We start from the raw sequence: 11,209 nt of genomic DNA, 5'->3' as shown, positions 1-11,209 counted from the left end.
CACACTACTGAAAAACTATGCTCTCACACACACTCCTGAAAAACTATACGCTCTCACACACACAACTGAAAAGCTCTCACACACACTACTGAAATGCTCTCACACACACTACTGAAATGCTCTCACACACACTACTGAAATGCTCACACACACACTACTGAAATGCTCTCATACACACATATGAAAATTTCAGTTGAAACGGAAGGTGTTTCAGTTGAAAAGGAAGGTGATCAAGGATGGCAGATCAACCATGTGCTCAACAGCCCTCAGTGCAATTTAGCAGAAGCAACGGCGTTATTAAACAATATATTGGCCTCAGTGGACACAATCCGAACACTCTCTAACGCCTCAACTGTTCGGCAGCAGCCGGTCGTTGCAGCAGCTCCAGGTGTGGATACACTGGACAGCCACCTAGCAGCTCTCTTTCCGTCCTGGCAGCGCAGCGGCGTGCCACTGTCTGCTGCAGGCCCAGTCAGGAGAAACTGTGCACCTGCACCCCGTTATCAAGCGCAGCAGCACTTCGGTACATGGACAGCACAAGGCATGAGGAGAAAAAGGTAATTATTAGTGCTGTCAGTTAAACGCGTTATTAACGGCGTTTACGCAAACCCATTTTAACGACGTCAATTGCTGCCAACTCTCCCGCTTTCGCCGTGGGACACACGCTTTTATGCATGTTGGTGGTTGACTAAGTCACAATAATTTTTTTAAACAACATCGTATCAGGCCGTCATGAAGTACCAGGAGCGGGCGAGTGTGTCTCTGTGTATGTGTGTGTGTGTGTGTGTGTGTGTGTGTGTGTGTGTGTGTGTGTGTGTGTGCGTGTGTGTGCTCCCAGATAGCGCGCCGCTCCGTGGGCTCCGCCCCGCGCTCTCGCTCAGGGAGACACAGTGAGATCAGAGCTCGTTCAGTGACCGGCTGCTTCTTAACTATGGAAACAGTGAAAACAGAGTTTCTCTGGTCTCAGAGATCAGCGCCTCAGCTTCTTGATCAGAACAGAAGCTGCGGTTGGTTTCTATCGAGCTTCAGTATCTGTGTTCGCCTCCAGTCTGACCTGCTCTCACTGTTTTAATATTTCGCCCAGCTAAAATATATATTTTTAAGCTATTAGGCTGCAGCTATATGTTTTTATTCATTTAAAAATAGTGTACTTCTTATTTCATAAATTTTCCACAAATATGGGGAGGACTCAAATAGCCCTACGAAGTTCTTTATTTAATTTATTTCAAAGTAGGCCGACACCTGCCTGTGTGTTTTGTTTATTTTTTATTTTGTTGCTTGTCTGTTTGAGTAGCTGGATGAAAGCAAAGAAGTAGTAGGCTTACCTTTTATTGGTAACCTACCTGTTACGGTTGTTTCTGAAATAAGAGGCCTGACTGCTATGTTCACAGCAAACTTGAAAAAAAAAAAATATTAAGCCATGGTTTAACTGCACTATAGGCTGAGTCCTTGTTTACCTGAAATGTGCACTTTATAATTTTATTTTGTACCACCCTGTTTGGCAATGTTGTTTTTCAATAAAATAAAACATTTGCATAAAGCAAGTCAATCCACTTTTCCATGTTGATAGCATTAAAACGAAGAAAAAAAATTTATGGTGACAAAATAAATGAAGGGGCATTTAGAATAGATACACATTTGGGAGGGTTGGTTCACAGCCAGAGGAGGGTCGATAAGGGGTGACTGTTAGTATTTTGCTCTTGTCAAACTGGACGTAATTAAGATATCTATTATTTGTACAAGTTTGTATGTTGTTCTACGACTGTGGTCTCTGTATTATATTTATCTATGGTAGCATGACTTAACGTGCAGTGGCTGTTTTCAGGTAATCTTAAGAGTTAATTTCTTATTTCAGATCTAGGTCACAGCAGCATGACCATTTCAACAAGGATGTAATATTACTTCCCAATCCATCATGGGGAATAGTGTGCAAACAAGGTCCAAAATTACGTTTACACAAACATGGGCACATCCTCAGTGCCTTTGAGTTCCAGAAGGCCTGGGACCACCAGACTGTTGTGGAACGCTTTAAAGAACAAACACAGGTTTACAAAGTGCAATCATGATTATTACAAACATAATACAATAGCATTTGTTATAAAATGTACAGGACTTGGTCAGATACCTCGTAGGAGCAAGAAAACAAGGAGACACACACACTTACACACACTAGCACCATCGTACAACAAACTACATAGCCTAAAAGCATTTTGTTGTTGTAATATCCCCATCTCCTTTGTAGCCTCCAGTTTCTAATGGGTTGTGGCAATAAGCTGGTGTCCCCTAAACTCCAGGAGGGCCAGGAGCTGAATGGAATTCTAATCCATAAGATTTTTAGAACCAAAGGCCTATATGTGAGACCATCAAGGACCCTTTTAGTAAGTTTGCTTTCATTCTTTTATTTCTTTTTAATACATTTCACTAAATCGAATTGTATCTTTCGAAAATGAAACGTAAACTGTTTATTACTAGTAGCAGTATACAATATATATATTCAATTAAAGCAAAGGTTTGAGAGCAATCAAATCAGAGAAAAGCGCAAACAAATGTTTCTTGTTTTAATCTGTCAAACAATAACTTGTTTCCAATATGGTTATTTAATTTCAAAGTTGTAATTTTTGCTTTTGATATATGTTTTTGGTCTTCTTTCTTTTTCTTTTTAAGACTGACTCAGATGAAGAAAATGAATGTTCCCACATCACTGATGATGACTGTTTGGAAGTTGATGGTCCACAAATCCACACTGACAGACCTAGCACCATCAGGGTTGCTACAAGTGCAATGAGAAGTGAGGATGACCCCTATTCTAGCAGTCAGGATGGAGATGGCAACCCTGGCACTAGCAGTGGTAATCAACATGGCAATGGCATCATACCATACGCCACCAGGAGTGTTGTTAAAAGGCGTACAGCAATGCAAGGAAGTGGCACTAGTGGTCACGATGGAGGCTCCCTTGCAAGAAGTGATGGCAACCCTGGCACAAGCGGTCCTGATGAAGACTACTCTTCATATTTAACACTAACGGCTGCTCTTCCTGATGACTCTTCAGATGATGAGGAATTAAACCAGGCCATAAATGCCAGTATGGAGAGTCAAATGTGAGTAGCACAAACACAGAATGTGTCAACTATTGAGGATGATGTGATCAGATAGTTGATGCAAACTATTTCATCTTAAGATTATTTTGTCATATCTGATCATTTGTTTTTGATGTTGTCTTTATAGTGCAGTAAAGGTCCCGGTTCAAGAGATACTACTGGAACTCTCTAGCAAAATTAGCACAAAACAACAGTGCAAATTTAATATAAATCGCTCTGCTGTCTGGGAGGGAGCCGTGCGAGGATTCCAAAGGGTGTCCTATAACCCCAACTTCCTGATCTGTGTAAAATTCTCAGATGACATGGGGAGAAATGAGGAAGGGATTGATTTAGGAGGGCCAAGGAGGGAATTCTTGAGGCTGCTGATGGAGACCATTGCCAGGTCTCCCATGTTTGAGGGAAAAGAAAACAGCAAGAACTTGGCTCTTGACAGTGCTGGTAATGACCATTTTAATTTATGGGGATTTCTTTTACATACAACTTTAAGCTTTTGAACTGATTTACAATGTATTTAATGGCACAGTGAAATCCATGATTTGATGTGGTAGTGGGTCTTTATGTTAAGATCCCGGGCAATCTAAGACATTTTCCCTTGTGCGTCCTGCTTGTGTTTTGTTATGTCATGTGTTTCCCCCTGTTTATTTATGTTGTCATGTGCTTGTATTTATGTTATCAGACCATGTGTGTCCTGTTATTGTCCGGAGACTCCGCCCTCTGCTGCTTCCCGCTCTTTTTCTCCCTCACCTGTTCCCTATCGTCACCCTGAGTGTTTGCCTGATTGTTCACCTGTGTCTTGTCTTTGTTCACCCTGCTATTTAAGCCCAGTCTGTCTGTTGTCCCCTGTCGGATTGTCATCGTTTGTATGTGAGTAGATGCTGCAGTTTTTCGAGCCCTGTTTTACCTAGTAAGGTAGTAAACTCAGATTTTTTGGATCCTCTGTGATTTTTGCCTTTTGGAATTTTGTTTTTTGCTCTTATGTTTTTGCCCTTTTGGATCCTTGTTTTTGGAAATAAATACGTTTTTGCATCATTGATCTGCAATTGAGTCCTTGTCCTGAGAAAGCCTAACACTTTATGTATTTATCAATATTACATTTCCTTTTATCCCGTTGTTTTGAAGCTCTAAGAGAGGACCGGTACTACACAGTTGGCAGAGCCATTGCTGTAAGCTTGGTACATGGCGGTCCGCCACCAAACTTCCTCTCACAACAGTATTTTCTCTTCTGGTTGATGGTTCAGCAAAACCAGTGCTAGAAGACATAGCTGACATGGAACTTTTGGAAAAAGTCAAAAAGGTCAGTTGGTAGTCTAAATTTTATCTTGCATTAGAATTAGGATACATTACAATATTATCTTGCCGTTTTCCATTTTGAGAGGGAGTATCAATCCAGCCCCGTCTGCTCATTGCTGAATGCTCACTTCCTATAGTTTGTCGGCAAAGTGTATTTTCCTTATTGTTTATCACATTGTAACTATGTGGAAGAAAACTAGTTAGGACACCCTTGGTAATTATGCAGACATCCAGTGTCTGGCTTCTTACTAATAAGTAGCCTCTATAACAAATCATCCTGATGCTCCTTGTGATGCTAGGTAGCTGAAAGTACAACACTTGAGGACCTTGAGATGACAAAGGCACCTCTACTTGACTACTTGGCCAATGCAGGATGTCTGAGGCCTATGCGATCTATACGAGACAAGGATTTGCTGGTACATGACATTGTCATGTTCCAGGTCATCCACAGGGTTCAAGGTCCATTTCAAAGGTATTCAAAGTTGTTGGTTGTTTGCAGTCAGATTAATCAGAATAGCAATCAGAATTTTACCCATAGACCAACAAAATCTATTATTTTTATATAAAACTAAGTAAATTGACAATGCATAAGTGAATTAGGAACCCTAATTAAATTCTGCAAAATTCCATGTTATTTGTACAGATTCTGTGAAGGACTGAAAACTCTTGGGGTTCTGGAGAAAATCCTAAGGCATCCAGACAGCTTTCGCCCCCTGTTCTGCTATGAGCCAAGCACACTGACTGCTGACCAGGTAGATGATGTTTTCAGCATTTGGCTGTCTCCAGAAGGGAGCAACAACAGAGCTGCTGAGGAGAGAGTTGTTACCTTCTGGAGAGACTATCTCCAGGATGCAGAGGGTAATTGACAGTGTAGTGTTTTTGGGGTGTTTTTTTTTACAAAACATACTTGTATGACAAAAACATTATAGCTTAAACTTACTTACTTTCTTGGTTGTAATGTCATCAAGTAGCACCTTGAGATTGTTAAAAGATGAAAGGTGTTTTATAAATATATTGCTGAAGGAGTTATTCAGTTTTTTCAAGTACAATATTCTTATTTGACAATTTATTTAATATCAACTGATATGAGTTGCTGTTTCATATACATGACCAACTACCACTTACAATGTTTTTCTGTTTTTATAGAGGAGGAAGGGCCATCCAAACTACAACAAATATTGTCCTTTGCAACTGGAGCATCGGTGCTACCACCGATTGGCTTTTCTCCAACTCCCTCTGTCCAGTTCATTCAGAAGGAAGATGACGACTTCTCCTGTACACCAATGTTCCCTCTGGCCAACACATGTATCAAGTTGCCACTACATGTGTCATATCAAGAGTTTAAGGAGAAGTTCGACTTCACATTAGGGAACTCATATGGGTTTGGCAGGGCATAAACGTATGCTCTGTCTATGAAAAAGGAAAAAAAATACAACTGTTCTTCCCCTCACATTGATATTGCCTTCTGCAGTTACGTTTTCAATTGTTAAAGTACATTGAGTCATCTCCCCCTCTGTCTCTTATCCGTCCGTCTATTATGTGTCTGTCTGTTTCTCCCTCTGCCTTTCTCAGTCTCCGCTTGTCTCTCAGTCTGTCTATTCCATGGTTCCCATCATTTTCAAGTGGATTCACTTGTTGAATACTGTTCATTGTGGTCTCATTAATGGTAACATCAATGTCAGGAATTCTAACATTATTATTGGTTTGAAGTTCAGGTAATGGCCCTTCTTCATCAATGCCATAGTAGTTATCGTCATAAAAAATGTCATTTATAATGGGGATGGATTCCTACATTGTTTATGACCCCTGTATGCCTCAGCTGAAGAGGAGTCGCCCCCCCTTGTGTGGACAGGCCATGGTTGTTCCACTGGTTGATAAATTCTGTTACTGCCCTTTCAATTCTTGGTAAATAAACATAATGCAGACAAAATAGATGTAGTTCGTTCAATGATTCCAGTATACCCTGTTCCTCCATGAAAATAAAAATATTAATAAAGTGTCTAGATACAACTCTATTCAATTCTGCCCATAGTCTCTCAATCCTCTGGTTGTGTACTGAAACACCTGTAATAACACTACGACTGTTCAGTCCTCTTCTTTCCAACATAAAATGGGCAACACGTATATTTTCCATACCATGATCACATCTGACCCGTAAGGGCAAACCAAAGTTCTCTACTCCTCCCAAAAATAATGACAAGACACTTGAGGCTCTATTGTTAGATAAGCACCGCAAGTATATAATGGTCCGACTGAAGCCATCAACACAGCCATGAAAGACCATCCGCCATCTGATCAGCTTGTGGTTGCCGTCAAAATGCCTGTTGGGAGATATAAAGTACATTAAATAAAAAAATATATAGGTAAAGCTTGCAAAGTATATCAAAGTGTTGATTACCTTTATTGATAATACAAATCAGTTACAAGTCAACTTACCATAATTGGTTGGGGGCCTGAACACTATAGACCCTTCGGCGTATGGCATGACGGCGTCTAAATGACCGCCCGATGGGATCAACTTGATCGAGGCTCTGTCTGACCAGCCAACGCTGAACACTTAAGCCACGTGATCTCAGGCTTCCAAGAACGTATGCTTCACCTGCATTTGGAGTGTTCTGTAGTATATTAGTCACAACGCTGTCCAGGTCTTGATTTGACAATATTGCATATCTTAATGGCTCAACTCCCAGAGTTTGTCTGTGTCTGTATAGGGTTCTTCGACTGATTCCAAAGCACGATGCAATTCTCTGCCATGTCATACCAATGGATACACAGTGAGCAATCTGTTCGGCGGCTATGCTGTATCGGGGCCGACCTGGATGGCCAGTCAAGATTGTTGGGGGTATCAAATTGTTGGTCACATCACTGGATTCCTGTCTTGCCTCATGTTCATAAAGCAAGTTGCGAAAGCATCTATACAATGATCCTAGTAGATTACTCACATCACTATCATCATGATTATATCTGGACACAGCAAGAAATCCAGATAGAGTTTGTGTATGATCATCAAGCTCTCTATAAAGCCTCTCCTGACCGAAATTGTTGGACTCCTCACTTTGCAATGAGTCAATGCATTGCAGAGCACTAGTTAAAAAAACTTACAATATCCTCTTCATTGCCTCTCACCTCAAAAAATAAAGAGGATCAGGTGAAAATGCATTGTGGTTGAAGTACTACTTCAAATCCAGTAAAACCACATGCACTTCCTGGTGTGGACTTCCTGTTTCCTTCAGTTGAAAGGAAGGCCTTCCTTTTTAATTGTAATGCTCGTATTCACCACTGAACCGTTATATTCCACAATACTATGAAAGAGCATTTCAGTTGTGTATATGAGCACATTTCACTAGTGTGTGTGAGAGTTTTTCACTAGTGTGTGTGAGAGCTTTTCAGTAGTGTGTGTGAGAGCTTTTCAGTAGTGTGTGTGAGAGCTTTTCAGTAGTGTGTGTGAGAGCATTTCAGTAGTGTGTGTGAGAGCGTATAGTTTTTCAGTAGTGTGTGTGAGAGCATTTCAGTTGTGTGTGTGAGCGTATAGTTTTTCAGTACTGTGTGTGAGAGCATTTCATGTGTGTTTGTGAGAGCTTTTCAGTAGTGTGTGTGAGAGGATATTCTGAATAATGTCCCTCACGGCCCCTCATACCATTGAGCCATTTTGCGACGCCCATTGAAAATTCCTCCAGAATACGTTCATTTTCACAACTTTCTAACTTTCTGAAAATTTTGGTAAGAATTTGAACATGTTAAAGCCCTCAAAAAGCCAATTAATTTGCCTGAATAATAATAATAATAATCCTTACAATTTCAATATTGCCTCCCACTGTCAGTGCTCAGGCCCTAATAATAATCCTTACAATTTCAATAGGGCCTTCCACTGTCAGTGCTCGGGCCCTAATAATAATAATCCTTATAATTTCAATAGGGCCTCCCACTGCCTGTGCTCGGGCCCTAATAATAATTAATATATAGTTCTTATTAATAATAATTTATTTATTATTAATACGCCTATACCAAAAGCACTGCAGTTACTGAAGATTATACATTTATTCTTGTGATGCTTGATGTTATATGTTGAACATATTGTAGAGGGGAAAAAAAACATTCATAAGGATAATTTTGAGTCAAAGCTTTATTTACTTACAGCACAAATATTGTAAAAACACAACTGGCCTAGCCAGTGAAGAACTAATCGGGTGAAGCTTGAAATGTATCTTTGCCGCCTCTGGGGCATAAGTTCTTTATTGGGCCTCAGGCTGTGCAAACACAATGATGAAATTGATCAGATAAAGTAAACTTAGTAAAAACATCTTAAATTGTAAATCACAGCGCGTCTCTTATTTATTCTTTCCCTCGCTCCAGTTTATGGTGCCGGCCATTTGCCTCAGAGGTGTGAGGAGACGGGCAGTTTCCTATAACATACATAAGTGAGTTTAAGCAGTTCGTACACATTTAAACATGCACTAGTTTTGCTCAAGCACTCAATGCTCTCTTCTTCTTTCAGCAACTTTCTAGCTAACCCACAGTTGTTAATGCTCTATTCACATCTTCGAGGTATTTAGCTAAGCAGTTAGCAATGTTAGCTTCTAGCTCTAAACGTAATTTTGGGGTTGTGCGCCTGTCTTTTCGCTTCGACTCCTCGAATCTCTCCATTCCAACAGATTTTCTTGGATGAGCTTGACAGACATGCAATGTTAACAATGTATCATCAGATGTAGCCTGGAAATTCTATCACTGATTACACTCATAGTATTTTTAATTAAATAAGGGAAATTTATTCAAGCTACAATTGATGATTCTATAATTATACTAAGCCTGATGTATTTAAATTAAAGATTTTCTTAAAAGGGAGTTAGTACCTTTGAGAAAAAGGTGTACCCTCTGCACCACTGAGTAAAACTATCCTGATTTGCATTTGTAAAGATCACAGTTTTGAAATTTACATTTGATAGCCCCCCCCCTCCATAGGCTTAGAAGCAGGGGGTCAACTGCCAAGCTTCTCAGGCTTGTAAAACTGCCCAAAATGGGACCCCACGTCAATTCTCTGCATTTCATGGCAGTTTTCTGTGCTGCCTGCAGATTCGTGAGAACATTCATTAACCTGAACTTCCACAGAAATTGTCAGTGTTTGTAGGTGTAGGCAATGGTTGCTGCCAGGGTACGCTGTGTGTCTTAAGAGCTTCTCTAAGTTGAAGATAAAAGAAAAAGGATGTGCCTCTCAAATAAAATTCATACTTGATGTCCTGGAAAGACATGTAGATCAAATATATTGCCTAAGAAATGAACCTCCCCTGTCCCACTGAGAGACGGTAATTGGCCAACCTCCTATCAGCAATTCTTAATTACGCAAAATAGGACATTGAAGATGCCATCTGCAGGAATACTTACAATACCTTTAACAACTGGGATACATCGGACCAAATCGTAGTTGACATTGCCTCACCGAGATGTTTGAAAATAGCACATCTGTCAAAGACCATTGCTCGCCAAGAAACTGCTGCCTGAGAATCAAACCATGTAACCAGGAGTTGAAGGGTCAAAGACCAGTAGTACACTCTAAAGTTGGGTACTCTTAACAGGGTATATGCAGCAATCCTGAGATTAAATTCAATACTTTTCAAGACCTTTTTCAAGACCCTTCTAATATTTTTCAAGTCCCCAGCGCCACTAGGAGCTGTAACCAGTTACATCAGCGACACTATTGAGTTTGAGATTGCAAAATTAAACAAAGTTTTCCAGAACTTCTATGTAGTACTGTATCAACACAACAGGATTCAGATAGGCCGGAAGGGAATAATACGGTGGCCCTGAGAGCTCAACGAACAGCAACTTAAGAAAACACAAGCAAACATCTTCATAAATTTCACAACACAACCCTACACATTACAGAAATGCGCAGCAAATACAAAAAGTGCGCAGCAAATACACAAACGAGCAGGGCCGCGCTACCAATAGAGAAACGCGCTGCAAATAGAGGAGAAACGACAACGGAAGTGTTTCTAGAGGACAGCTAAAAGTGTGTGTGTGTGTGTAGCGACCCCGCCCACTCGCTCAGAAGATGGGGTAAAATGTCTCTTTTGATAGTAAAGGTTTCCTACTCCTGCACACTATGGACAATACATTGCCTCACAAACAGGGGCTTGCTAGTTAGCGCTGTTTATTCAGGTTAACAGGAGAAGATGGCATGTCTCTAGATCGGACCATCTTCCGTGATCAGATCTCACTGTGGCTCTCTCAGAGCGAGTGGGCGGGGTCGGAGCCCCGCCCCTGGGCTGAAACGCTCGCTACACACACACACACACACGCAGAGGGGCTGAAGAGCCGCGGGTTACCGACCCCTGTGTGGAACTGAGCTAACGCTAGCTCCACCGGCCCGGTTAGCTCGCGAGCTAATGCTAGCCGGGGAGCCGGGGGGAGCCCCTTGGGAGCTAGGGTCCCCGGCTAGCGTGAGCTCGCTCGTCCAAGGCCATGTAGCGAGACTCCCTACATGGGCATGGTGTGACTATGACGTTTATTTCGGTCGTAATCCCATTCGACGCACTCTAGCGCATCGTTTCTGATATAGAGGAACCACAACAAATTGTGCTTTTTCCAGAGTTTTGGGGACGGTTGACATGCCAGATACCCAAATTAACGTGTGGAGGCACTACAAAAGTGGAATTTTCATAATATGTCCCCTTTAAGTTGCTGTTCATTGAGCTCTCAGGGCCACCGTAGAATAAAGCTCAAAAGAATAAATTGAGTTACTAAGCCAAAAGGCACAATTTATTTAAAACAATAACATGCTCACTCACTCACTCACAACAGTGTTTCCCACAGGATTTGTAGAG

General features: G+C 41.1%; 1 pseudogene; it reads left to right on the top strand.

Annotated features, from left to right (window-relative positions):
* Nucleotides 1-236: 236 nt before the first annotated feature.
* Nucleotides 237-5,785, top strand: LOC128448097 (G2/M phase-specific E3 ubiquitin-protein ligase-like; annotated as a pseudogene).
* The last annotated feature ends 5,424 nt before the right edge of the window (nt 5,786-11,209 follow it).

Source organism: Pleuronectes platessa, chromosome 9 (genome assembly GCF_947347685.1).
Source record: "Pleuronectes platessa chromosome 9, fPlePla1.1, whole genome shotgun sequence".
NCBI lineage: Eukaryota > Metazoa > Chordata > Actinopteri > Pleuronectiformes > Pleuronectidae > Pleuronectes > Pleuronectes platessa.
This window is presented reverse-complemented; position numbering and strand designations above follow the sequence as displayed.